Genomic DNA, 10,345 nt, shown 5'->3' with positions numbered 1-10,345 from the left:
CCGCGCTTTCGATAGTAGCTGGTAGCTATTGGACTTGCGTGATGTGGACGTTGTACTTTTCATGGCCATTCGTGCAGTGCTTACCACGATTGATTGCAATGGTATTAAGGCAGAGTGCAAGAGGGAATCGTGCGAATGGGTCAGGGTGATAGGTCTAACCATATGCGAGACAAGCTCCCTAGGTATGTCCTGCCCTTGATGTGCCCTGAACAATTGTGGGTGATGCTAAAGGGCTAGGGGACTAGGGACAGAGCCAGACAACCAAAGTCACTGATGTACCTAATTTGAGGACCCCTAGGTGCTGTGGTGTGATCGTGGGTGCTTCGTATCTTTTCGATCTTTTCTTTTCGTTGTTCTTTTTCTTTCCTTTTTCTTTTCTTTTTCTCTTTTTTTTTTTTTTTTTGACTTGCCTGAGTACAACCATTGCAATATGTTGAGGCTATCATCCTTTCAATGGGTTGGGAAATATCAAGCTTCAAAGGCTCAGTAAATGGATATTACAGTGATGATTGTGCCCTAGCCTTGTTGTTAGAGAAGTAGTCATTGAGATGGGGAGATACACTTGAGATATTGCAACCCCCTTTGGAACGTGCGATGTTGGTACAATTGGGGTAACAGTTGCCGTGAGTGCCCGGCGTAGAGTGTAACCCAGAAAAAGGAAGTGGTTAAGCTCATGCTTTGGGCCATGTGACACGAGCACTCGCAAGGGTGATTTTCACTTTTGGCAGCGTGGCTTTGTTGCGGTTCTTTGTGAGGTTGGTGGTCTTGCGGTGACTTGGGCATTGAACACGTTTGCACCAAGACCTGCGTCGTCCTGCATCCACTTGTCACTTCATGAGAGTATATGCAAGTCACATGCATCAAGTACAATGAACATATGTAATCATGTCAAGATATTACTTTATCAAAATCCTATGATGCTGATTGCAATGCATATTCTGGTGCTTGTTAAAGATGTGGCATATATTAGCAATAAGTAAGGAAAGCATATACAGGTGGGGAGCTTGCCCCTTTAACCATTTAAAGACAAAAAGTTATGGTAGGATGGCCTTTGTTAAGTTGCTTATATATAATAGGGGCTACTCTATTTGCACAAGGCAGGGCGAGTCCGAGTGGTCGAGCGACTTAGGCTTTATTCGTGAGGCGCTCTTGTGAGGCTGGGTGGGGAAGATGTCGGCCGTGACTCGGATGGTGTAGTCCCTGGCCGCAACTGTTTCCAGAATGCTTTTAAACAATGCATCAAATTCTTGCTTGTCTCGAGCTACCCTCTCCTCTTTCGAGCACCTGGTGCCCAAGCGTCTCGTGGAAATCTGCACGACTGGTGTTGCCACACCCTGTGTGCTCCCTTGAGCCCTTGTCCTCTTGGCTTGGGGGGTTTTTGGCCTGCGTCATGGGTGGTGTTGTTTGGGGCCTCTTTTTAGTACGTACCTCTTTAGAGTAGACACTAGCAATCTGGTGGAGGAGCCTATGCCATATGCTCCCTTTGACGGCGGATGGCGTCCTTGCAAGCCAGCTGCACTGGGTGCTCCAGGATGGCTACTCTGAGGGAACCTGCAAAATGGGCACCAAGATTAGGCTTAATATAACTATTTGCATGAAAGGGATTAAATAGTGGATTATCAAGCGTATATGAGGAGGAGTGCGGTGAGGTGAGTCATGCAATGTTTGTTGTAGAGGGATGGCCCTCGTAATGATATTCGTTTTGGGTTGACTGCAGGGCGTATTCCAGCCGTTAGCAAATCTTGGTTTATGCTAAGTTTTGCAGACTGGTTGTGATGGAGTGGAGAAGGGATCATCCCTAGAAGAATAGACCAAAAAGGGAAAAGGCGTATAGAAGGGGAGGACGCCCCGTTTACGCCCTCAGAGGTGTTGGTCAAGGCTTCCTATGGTGGTAATGAGGGTTGCATGCCCTCCACCTGGAGGCAGGAATGGTCACACGACTTTTAAATGTGTGGTGAGAAGCTCAGCCTCCTGTCAAACCCAACTCTTCTCCCTGTGCTTGACTATCATTGCTTGTGTGTGTTGATACTGTCTATATAGAGTCACAAAATTCATTGTTTATTTATATACATATTTGCGAATCCATGTCACTTCACGAGGATAAAAGCCAATTGTAGAACTCTGGATTGTACTGGAGTGTGGCACACACATCCTGGTTGCTTGCCCTTCTTTTTCCCTCTTGTTTGTTATCTTGTTTTTGCTCATGACTAACCTCTTCCATGACATGCTCGGGAGGTGGTTGATTTGCAGCTTTAGGCTGATCCACACTTCTTCTTGTCATTCTTTTAGATGTCCCTGCAATATCTTCATCTCTTTTTCGTTTTTCTTCCACAAGTACATTCGTGTTTTGTACCTTTGCTAAATATGCATACACTGAATATGCATCTACCGGTGATTCCCAACCAGTTATGCTACGAATGTCTTGCCATGCATGAGACATTTTCACTATCAGTGACCTTTCTCTTCTCAGTTGTATGTAAAGCATGTGTCCATATTTCAGCCTTTGGACCAACCATCGCTTAGCCATGCATTCTATCCAATTCTATCCAATTGTAGACCAAAAGTAGAAGCATGTACTGTTGCATAAGCATTTCGGACAGCCAAATCTTTCAACAACTTATGCATACCTCCCTATCCAAAATTCAAAGCAAGAGGAAATCCCGTTTCTTGTGCATGGATCTTGCCATCTTTCCAAAAGATAAGTTGTCGTGCCAAGGCCTCCTGATAAGCAGCACAATCCTTTCTCTCGTACTGCAAATTGTCACACCACATACATATTTTTCTAGGCTTAGGGATTGCTACCCATCCCCTTTCCTCTTTTCCTTTTTCGTTCAATTTTGCAACCTTCAATTGAATATCCCGCATGCCTTTGACCAATTCATCTAAGACATCTTCCCTAGCAGAGGGAACAATAGCAAGTACAGCCATAGGATTAGCCATAGAAGTAGGTGGCTTATTGGATACATCAGCTGTCTTGCCTGTAACAACGGGCAAGCTAGAGACATGCAATCTTTCTCTTCTTCTGTGCTTCTTCACAAGTGCAGTAACAGCTTCCTTGACATGTCTCCACTTTGTTTTCAAACCTGTCTTTGTAGTCTGATCCTCCAGCAAATCATCAAGCTTCTCTTGAAGCTTAGGATCAGCTACCTGTAGAAACAATTCAATTTTTTAACTTGCAAGAGCTTGCTGTTCTGCAAGATCCAACTGCTCAAATCGACTTTCAAATTCTCTTAATAATTCTGTAGCCACAAGAACCTTATTGGGTTGTAAAACCCACTCTTGAAAAGTCTTGCGTGTAATCAAACTAGTGTTCTCAATGTAAAATTCTTCCCTAAGTGTCTTCTTGAAGGCTACCTAGTCTGCATCATGCAAGTATAATTCAGTAATTCATGCTTTTAGTTTATGAACAATAACAAGCACAAAATACCGGCTCCATGTAGATTGAGCCACCCCAAAGAATTCCATCTTCTGAGCATAGGTATATACATATGCAGATACATTCCTACCATTGAATAACTTCACCTCGCGCTCAATTGCTTGCAAAGCATTCATCACCACACTTTCTGTTTGAGCTGAAGCTTGCATCACCTGTTGTTGTTGTTGTACATGCATAAGCATATTCTTGTTTTGCACCAACTATTGCAAAACATCACTGGAGAATGTATTCGAAGATTCTCCCATCTTGTCTTTCCTTCTTCTGACGACCTTTCACGTCGGGTTCACCAATGTTGGAGGGGTTTTTGTTGAAAGGTTGAATCCACCGAGGATTAGAAGTAGAAGGAAGTAGAGATAGGAGATGGAAGAGAAGATAGAGAATACCCAAGTGGTAAACACTACAAAGAAAAATCACAATGAATTGAATCAATATGTATTGAAAGAACCTGGAATCTTTGCACTACACAGAAGAAAACTCTAGGCATTAGATCTCCTGGAGCTTCTTCGTAGAACAAAACGTGCATAAAAATTATAGCTCCTTCTCTATTGCTCGGAACGCAAATTTGATGGCTCCGTTGGCTCTGAAAGGGGGGTAAAACCCCAAGACACCTGGTCATGGATCTCCTAGATCACTCCTTCTTCTTCTTTCAGTTCAATCTACAATTTTTAGCCTATTTACAGCGATCGCGATGCGCACGATTTTGTCAATCTGTCCCTCTTGTGAAAATCCCCTGATTGACTGAAAAAGAAACTAGCTTTTTGCATGCCATCCTAATCTAAAAGCTTTTTCTAACTTTTTTGGATTTTTTACAATAAATAATATAAAAAATAGGCTAAAATTATCCAAAAATTTAGTATTTTCGGGTAATCCATGCAACTCACACTAGTACTAATGGCTCAGATCACATTGACTCTCTAGATCAATAAAGAAGTCAGATGATGATGCATTCCATACTTTTTCACACTGTGTCCTCATAACATCACGACAACGTTAACAATGAACAAATCTTGTGTATGCAAAATTGGTCAAAGTTGAGATTACTAAGCTTCTTGATGCAATATTTATTTATCCTATTGCATATAGTGAATGGGTTTCCCCTATTGTGGTAGTACCAAAGAAGAATAGTAAGAAAATCTGCATTTGTGTTGATTATAGTAAGCTAAATAGTAAAATTGGTGCGCAGATCGGATGCCGTATGCTTGCGTAGTGAATGCCGAAAGGTCCCCAAGAACAAAAGAACTCTACTTTTTGAACAAAACTCAAGGTAAAAAGCATGCACGACATGAATAAGAGACCAATTGGGTGCAATCTCCCCCCATGCCTTGTGTGAGTGCTCCACAAAGCATGTATTTTATGTATTAATCATCTTCAAGCTCAAATAATAGCCCCAATTACAAAATAGCACGCTTTTGGCTTTTGAGTTTGCTTTAGTACAAAATAGAAATAAAGCTAATGGACGGGCGCCCAAAGAGTCAGGCGTACCCAATACAATGTCCAAATACAAATATCATAATCGTGCGCCCATGCGCATACAAAATAATAAACAAATATCCAACGCCTCAATAAATAGGCGCGACAAAATATAGGCGCCATGCCTAAGGTATGCGCCCATCAAAATATAAGTGATAACTCGGATACACGCTATCCTCCAATGCTTTCCTCCGCCATTGCTGCTATCTCTACACATCAACTGAAGCATTCACAATCGTTAGTAAAATAATACAATTAAACCGACAAAAGTGAATACCTAGCAGTCTTCAGCTACATAAATAAATCAAATGGTTAGAAATAAATCCTAACCTTAATTTATTACGAGTGCGCACTCTAAACTCATAAATGTTTATTAATTTAATATGTATTTTACGGAATCACCCGTTATGGAATCACCAATGTACACACTAAATTAATGAAATGCCCAAAAAGGATAGGCATCCCCATCAACTTCTCGCACAAAGAATCCACTTTGTGTATGAGCCCCGGTCATCAAAGTTTACGGAATCCATCGTAAAACCTCACGGAGTCCACCGTGAGATATGCCTCCTGGCATCATAAATATGTGAAGATCATTTTTCCTTGCCATTTACAAATCAAGTACTTGATAAAGTTGCATGCCATGAACTGTATTCTTTCATGGATGGGTTTAATGGCTACAACCAAGTGCTATTCCATCCCGAAGATCAATCCAAAACTACTTTTACTACTGAATGGGGTACATTCACCTATAAAGTGATGCATTTTGGCTTATGTAATACACCCCAACATTTCAAAGAGTTATGATTGCAGCTTATCAAGATTTCCTTCGACAATGGATGGAAGTTTTTCTAGATAACTTTTGCATCTTTGGGACAACAAAAGAAACACCTAATCAATTGGCACAAGTGTTTGAACGTAGTGTTGAAGTAGGTATCTCCTTGAACCCTGATAAATGTGTTTTTGGAGTGCCAAAAGGAACGGTGTTGGGGCATATCGTTTCTAAAGAAGGTATTGCTATGGATCCAGCTAAAATTTCTAAGATTTTTGCACTTCCACCTCCAACAAACCTTAAGAAATTATGTGGATTTTTGGGACATCTAAATTATTATCAATGATTCATTTCTTAGCATAACTCGATATCCACCTAGTTATCCTTTCATAGCAAATTGGAAGTATCCTTTCATAGCAAATGCGAAATTTCTTGACAAGCAGCAACCCAATTAAAAGGAGTATCCTTTCATAGCAAATTGGAAGTATCCTTTCATAGCAAATGCTTCTTGACAAGCAGCAACCCAATTAAAAGGAGTATCCTTTCATTGCAAATTTTCTTAGCATAACTCTATATCCACCTAGTGTTGACAAACGACAAAAGCGACAAATTTTAATACAAGCACGTTCCTATGGATTATTAGGGGGTTATCTTTATAATTTTTTTCCAAAGGAAGGTATCTATCAGCGATGTGTAAGGGAAAATGAAGTCCTTGTGGTTCTTAAGGCATTGCATGATGAGCCATGTGGTGGCCATTTTGATGGGTAATTAACAGCATGGAAAGTTCTATTAGCTGATTATTGGTGGCCTACCCTATTTAAAGATGCTTATTATTATTGTCAAAAATGTGATGTCTGTCATCAAAGGACATGTCGTCCGTCCAAGAGTTTTGCTATGCCTTTGACACCTATATTGGCATTAGCACCTTTTGAGAAGTGGGGGATTGATTTTGTGGGCCCAATTGATCCACCTACCAGATATCGATCTAATTGTTATATATTGGTTTGTACTGATTATATCACCAAATGGGTGGAAGTGAAAGCGCTTAAGACAAATAAAGCCATTGAGGTGGCTAAATTTATATACAAGAATATCATTACTCGTTTTGGGTGCCTACTGGAATTAGTAAGTGATCAAGGTTCCCATTTCTTGAATGGTCTTATTAGTGAGTTAACAAAACTATATCAAATTAAGCATCATAATTCAACGCCTTATTATCCTAGAGCTAATGGCCAGGTTGAAGTAACCAATCGCATTATTTGTGGGATTTTAACTAAAACAATGGCTTCTTATACAGACAAGATTGGGATGAGCATCTATATGAGGTATTATGGGCCTATAGAGCCACTTATAAAGTGACAGTGCAAAATACACCTTTCAATTTAGTTTATGGAACTAATGCTATTTTTCCAATTGAGCAAGAGGTGCCTACTCTATGAATAGCCCTCTCATTACGATTAGGTAAGGTTGAATCGTTGAAATGAAGAATTTGACAATTAGTGAAGTTGGATTAGGAACAAAATTTAGCTTTATAGAGCTTAGAAGCAATGTAGAAATGTTGTAAGGCGTGGCATGATTAGCACATTAAAATACAAGAGTTTAAAGAAGACAATTTAGTTTTATTATATGATAGTCGATACTACAAATTTCCTAGGAAGCTCAAAATTTGTTGGTTAGGACCTTTTAAGGTTGTTGAAGTTTATGATAATGGGTCTCTAGATGTGTAGGATATTAATGTTACAAATGAGATATCTAGAGTTAATGGCCTCTGCGTTAAACATTTTGTGACTAGGTATAGTTAAGTAAGTGGTTAGAATAACCCTTAACTAATCTACATTTGGGTTCTTTTCTTTTGGGGGGTTTTAGTGGGATGTAGGTATGGCTTTTCTATGGATGGATGCGCTTTACCCTCATCTTGATGCTAATAGTTCTGATCCTATTCATGTTGGGCCTTATAGTATTCCACATTTTTAGACGCATGATAGGTTTTTATATGCACTAAGGGGAGAGGCCTATTGCGGTTCTTCTTTTGTGATCATTTTTTATTTGCAATACCATTCACCCTTTGGTTGTAGACTGTGTCAGTGGCATCTTTATGTGCATGCACAGCTCTTGTCTTGGCAGTTTCGCACATACTTTTGACGTTATGGTACCACTGTAATGTAGGATGCTATAGGTTACGCTTATGAGCACCACGATTATGATAGTGTATTCTCAGCCAGCATGGTGTTGCTCAGTATAGGGTGGGTAGAGAGCAGCATGAATTTTCCCGATATCAAGCTGTTGTTTACTATTTTACTCCATCATATCCCAATGATCAGGTCACTATCAGTTGTCCTTGTTGGGATTATATATGTTGGTATATGGATACGACCAAGGACTACTCTTTAGGATGTTTACCAGTGGCACCTATGCCCTATTATGATGATGCAATTGCAACTCCACTCCATGATGTGATGGAGGTTTTTAGTGATGCACCTGATGGCCGACCTATGACATTTGATGTGCCTATGTTGCAGGCTATTCATGCACATCCTATATTTGATGGTTTAGTTCATAACAGGCTGTTTCCTATCTAATTTATCTATTTATATTCGTTTGAAATAAGGGAAAGTTAAAAAAAAATAACTTGATTGAAATCATTTAGAGATTTCCAAGCCTAAGTACCTATAGAAGAAACACAAAACTCAAATTTTAAAACACACATACACCGCAAGATACATAAACAATTTAGTCTATATGAGATTCCACCCACACGAGATGGGACTTAGCACTAGGGAGTGATTGAAAGGGGGTGATGTGTGTGCATAACATAGTGACTTTCATTGTATGGAAGTCTCATTTGGAATCCAATAGAGTTTTCCCTTGACTTTTTATTGTTTTTTTAACGATGTGGGGGTAGCTAAATAACAATGTTCTCTCCATGAAATTTTGACTAGGAGTAGCATGGAAGGGAGATGTTGAGCTGATAGGTCTCTTTGTCCTTTCATTTGCCCAGGTAGCGTGACTAGTATTATGTGCTAGATTAGATTCCTTGAGCGAAGTTGTTTAGTTGAAATGTTTGACCATTCAATTAAGTGATGCATTCTTAGACTTCTAGTTGATCCTTTATTATAAAATATAAAAAAAACAAAAACACTTAATTCCAATCCAAATAATAAAATTTTGGAAGAGTCAATATATTTATTCTTCGGAAGGCAAGGAAAAGAAAAAAGAAAAAAACACCCTGAGACTATAGGGTTAAAGAAAAAAAGAAATGAAAAACACCAAAAGAAAATAACTCTCACCTCTGAGGTCCTGGTAGGTTGTTGTAGGGATTTCCTTGATGGGTGCCCTGCGTCTAATGCCTTCCATCTCTTTGGAGTGGGACCTTTTGGGAAGGAGAATAAATGTATATACTCTTTTGGCATTGAAAGAAAGTTACTATTATTTAAATTAAAAAAAAACACTTCGGACGACCATTGACTGGTTGTTCTAGTAGAACATGGAGGGTTAGCAACTAAACCATAGGAGTCCTATTTGGTGTCATAATATTAGCTTGCTTTGTTTGGGTTCTTTGTTAGGCATGGACCTTATCAGTGAGGCTATTTTAGAACTAATATTCCTAGTGGGATAGTAGTGTGGCATTTTCTTGCCTAGAGGGATTATTGTTGTTTAGTGGCTCTAGAAAGCTTCCTAGTTGGTATATTCTATGGACTAGATGAAGCTCTGTTATGCACTTAAGTGGGGAGAGTGGAAAAGGGGAATGTTAGTATACACAAGTTTTTATATAACTTAACTGAAATATTTGTCTTGGTGGATTTATAATATGACACCACTAAATATTTTCCTATCTTTTCAGTATCTACTAGTTTTCTATGTGCTCTATTGCAGATCTTGTAATTGTGCTTGCAAGGACGTTTCACAATTAAGTAAGGGAGAATATATTTTTTCTTTTGAGGATGCGGGGCACTGCTCGTGGTAGTTGTGTTCGTGATGCTGGATGTCTGTGATGTCTGTGATGTTTGTGATGCGGGGCACTTCGCAATTAAGTGGGAGAGAATGACAACACCTAAAAAACATATCACTACTTACTAATTTTTTCGCTAAAATTGTATACATCTAAGATACTATTACCATCTTTTTATATTAATTCTATGCAGATAAAATCAAGATTTTGTCCTTCGAAGATGGTCTTTGCAGTTTGTCGAGGAGATGTTGGTGCAAGGAAGTCTTTGTACGAGAGAAAGGTGGTGTTATAGACAAAATTTGATTGACTTTCTTAGTGAATCTTAGCCATGGCCATTTTAAATTTTCTCGCAAGGATTTTTATCATCTAGAGAAGATAAGATGTTGTTATAAATTAGAGGTTTTCGAGGGATTTTTAGATTTGGCTTGGTCTTGGCAGGTTGAGATGAGGATGTTAGAAGTGCAAAATTAAGGTTTGAAGCTAGGATATCTTAGTATTAATCTAGAGGGGGAATTTCATAAGTTATGCTACCTTCCAAGGAAATTATTAAATCATCATGATCCTATCTACAGAGACATTACTTTCCAAAAGCTGGAATTGATGGTTAAGAATTAAATCCTCTTGCAACTTCTTCTCCATTAGCAACATTGACATTGTCATGATGAAGGTGTATGATCATTAGATCATACGATGTCGTAGAGTTCATGCAAGAGCTGCA

This window comes from Lygodium microphyllum, chromosome 17 (genome assembly GCF_053477565.2).
Source record: "Lygodium microphyllum isolate KBCC chromosome 17, Lygodium_microphyllum_v1.1.10, whole genome shotgun sequence".
In the NCBI taxonomy this organism is placed as follows: domain Eukaryota; kingdom Viridiplantae; phylum Streptophyta; class Polypodiopsida; order Schizaeales; family Lygodiaceae; genus Lygodium; species Lygodium microphyllum.
Note: the sequence above shows the minus strand (reverse complement) of the source record.